We start from the raw sequence: 4104 nt of genomic DNA, 5'->3' as shown, positions 1-4104 counted from the left end.
CATTCAGAAAATGAAGATCATGGCATCTGGTCCCATCACTTCATGGGAAATAGATGGGGAAACAGTGGAAACAGTGTCAGACTTTATTTTTGGGGGCTCCAAAATCACTGCAGATGGTGACTGCAGCCATGAAATTAAAAGATGTTTACTCCTTGGAAGGAAAGTTATGACCAACCTAGATAGCATGTTCAAAAGCAGAGACATTACTTTGCCAACAAAGGTCCGTCTAGTCAAGGCTATGGTTTTTCCAGTGGTCATGTATGAATGTGAGAGTTGGCCTGTGAAGAAAGCTGAGTGCTTAAGAATTGATGCTTTTGAACTGTGGTGTTGGAGAAGACTCTTGAGAGTCCCTTGGACTGCAACGAGATCCAACCAGTCCATTCTGAAGGAGATCAGCCCTGGGTGTTCTTTGGAAGGAATGATGCTAAAGCTGAAACTCCAGTACTTTGGCCACCTCATGCGAAGAGTTGACTCATTGGAAAAGACTCATGCTGGGAGGGATTGGGGGCAGGAGGAGAAGGGGACGACAGAGGATGAGATGGCTGGATGGTATCACTGACTTGATGGACATGAGTTTGAGTGAACTCCAGGAGTTGGTGATGGACAGGGAGGCCTGGTGTGCTGCAGTTTATGGGGTCGCAAAGAGTCGGACATGACTGAGCGACTGAACTGAACTGAACTAAAAATTTTAAAGCCTAAATCTCTTCAAATTATGGATCTACTGAAAATGCCTTAGCTATAGAAACAATGCAGAAACTAACATTTGTCCAATATTTAGCTCATGCCTTGGGATTTTAAAGGAAAACATTTATTGGGGTTACAGAAATTCAAGCTTATCCCTCATGGTGGGTAGAACTCTAAGAATGGCTTCCAATGACCCTTACACTTGTGTAATCTCTTGCGCTTAGAGTGTGAGTAGAATCCATGAACAAGTGAATATATTATCTTTTGAAACAAAAGGGAAATTAACCTGATGGGTCCAATCTAACCACATGAGCTCTTTATAAGAGTGGAGAGTTTTCTCCTTGGGTACACATGATGTACCCATGTGGCTTTGGAGATGGAGAGGACCATGTGAGAAGGAATGTGGGTGGCTTCAGCTTCCCAGGTGATCAGATGGTAAAGAATACACCTGCAATGTAGGAGATCCAGGTTTGAGCCCTGGGTTGGGAAGATCCCTTGGAGAAGGACATGGCAATTCACTCTAGTATTCTTGTCTGGAGAACCCCATGGACAGAGGAACCTGGCAGTCTACCATTCATGGGGTCGCAGAGTTGGACATGACTGAGCAACTAACACTTTCACTTTGAACATTTTCTAAGAACAGGGAGTAGTCCCTGGCTGATGGCCAGCAAGGACCTCACACCTACAGGAACTGGATCCTGCCAAACACCTGAATGACATTAGAAACTAATTCTTCCCCATTGCCTCTAGATAGGAAACCAACACAATGAACCTGTAGATCTGAGCCTTGTGAAACCCTGAGCAGAGAAGCCCCTCCCACCTCTGACCACAGAACTGTGAGATAATGAATGGGTGTTGTCTTAAGTCCCTGTGTTTAGAGTCATTTGTTATACAGCAACATCCCTATACTGTTCTGTCAATAAAGAATGACTTTCCAGAAGCAGAGACACACATGTAGAGAACAAATGTATGGACACCAAGTGGGAAAGGGGTGAGAAGAACTAGGAGATTGGACTGACACATATATACTACTGATACTATATATAAAATAAACAACTGATGAGAACATGCTGTATAGCACAGAGAACTCTACTTAATGCACTGTGATGTCCTAAACGGGAGGGAAATCCAAACTGGAGGGGATATATGTATATGTTAGAGAAGGAAATAGCAACCCACTCCAGTATTCTTGCCTGGGAAATCCCATCGGCAGAGGAGCCTGGTGCACTCTAGTACATGGGGTCGCAAGAGTCAGACATGACTTAGCAACCAAACCACCACCAGCACATGTATATTATGGCTGATACGTTTTGCTGTACAGCAGAAGCTAACAACATTGCAAAGCAGCTATACTGCAATAAAAATTATTTTTTTAAAAACAACTTTTTAAATGAAAAAAATTTCCAGGCAGGGTCATTTGAAGAAACATTTAGTTCCATGAGAATAAAATTTTGGAGAAGGTATTTGCATTTTGAGACCTGAAGTAATTTCCATTTCACAAGATTTTAGTTCTATGGGTTGGCCAAAAAGTTAGTTCTTGAACAACTTTTTGGCCCACCCAATATGTTTTCAAAAAACAATAGAATATTTTATATAGAGAGCTTGTTTTGTTTCGCATTTCATGTTGAGATAAAAAAGTTTCCCCAAGAGAACGTTTCCAATCCATTATGCCAGTCATGGTGAAAACAATTTCATGATCTGAAATTTGTTTTACAACCAATTTGGGGAAGAAATAAACCAATATCATTAAATAAAGCACACCTGAATATACGTATCTTTAAAAAAAAATAAAATTTCAAGTATTTTTGAATTTCAGTTGTGGAGCAGATTAATAGGAAAGAGAAACAATTCTGAAAACCAATGCTTAACCCAAGTCCTAATTACCAAAATTGACTTTTCTGCCAGTCACCCCTTGGAGTCACCCATGGTAGGATATCAGCTACCCATCCAACGACTCTTTAAGGCCATGTTCTACATTGACTAGCTTTGGTGATGCTCTTCAGGGCTTCCCCGGTGACTCAGACAGTAAATAATCTGCCCATAGTGTGGGAGACCCAGGTTTGATCTCTGGATTGGGAGGATCCCCAGGAGAAGAGAATGGCTATCCACTCTGGTATTCTTGCTTGGAGAATTCCATGGGCAGAGGAGCCTGGTGAGTTATAGTCCATGAGGTTGCAAAGAGTCAGACATGAGTGAGCAACTAACACACATACACACACGTACACACACGATGCTGTTTTAGATTTCCTTAACTTGCAGGTCTACTCATGGCTCTTTCAACTTCTCAAAACTAAGCTTCTCTAGAAGAAAACTGCACTTCACACCAAAAGCAGCTTCAAACAATGATTTTTGTTTCCAAACCTCTAAATCCATTCCTCAAATTGCAATTGGAATCCAATCCTCACTGTCTAAGCCTGTCCCAGGAGTAACATGCAGAAGATGGACTAAGTGATGCCTGAGATTCCTTCCAAATTTAATATTTGATGGATCGGGCTTTCAGTGTAATCAGCAATAAAGCTAGGATATAAATGCGTTTCCACAAGATTTCAGCTGGGAGATCAAGAGGATAACAAATGACCCCTGTCATAATATGATAAAATGTCCTTTGAAGACCTCAGGGAACATTAAGCCAATACTGGCCAGTCTTTGACCACAACCACCTACAGGCTTCACATCACTTCTAGCATCTCCTACTCCAACTAGATATGTTCAGGCTCAAAATGGGGCACCAAGAAACTATCTGAGCTAATAACCACCCTTTTTATTTTAGGTACATTTCTTTCAAATTTCTATTATCATCAAAGGGCAGGCCAGAGGAACATATATTCACCTGTTCCCAAACCTAACCAAGGGTTGTAACAAATTTTCCACTGGAATTTTAATTGATCTTTCCACAAAATGAAAGAAGAAGCTGTCTATTAGCTCCTTTCATTTCATTTAGCAGTAAAGTATTAAATAGACCAGAGAGAAGGATGAAAAGCAATAAAAGACAGCAGAGGAGCACAATCAGATTTTAAGACGTAGAATTTGGATCACTTGTAGATTTATATTACCAGACTTTAGAGAATTACCATATAATGATTGATACTTCGGGGAAATCATCAGGATATGAAGTTAATTTCTTAGCCTAGAACTTTAATTTGGCCGATGAAGAATTAAGACATAACTAAAATCAAATATCTTTTATTAGCCATAATTCTCCTTAGCAAAATTACTTTGTACTCCTGCCCACCAAGCTTCATCTCCACTCTTAAGATTTTGATTCACAATGTGATGTCATTACCTGCTTTTATTTTTAAATTGGAAGAATTAATGTAATTAAACCTAATTTCATTTGCCACTCCTACCTAAAGAATCATGTCCGGAATTTAAAATAAGAGTACAGGACACTGACAGGATTTTAAAAGGACATATGTAAGG

This window comes from Bos javanicus, chromosome 24 (genome assembly GCF_032452875.1).
Source record: "Bos javanicus breed banteng chromosome 24, ARS-OSU_banteng_1.0, whole genome shotgun sequence".
NCBI lineage: Eukaryota > Metazoa > Chordata > Mammalia > Artiodactyla > Bovidae > Bos > Bos javanicus.
This window is presented reverse-complemented; position numbering follows the sequence as displayed.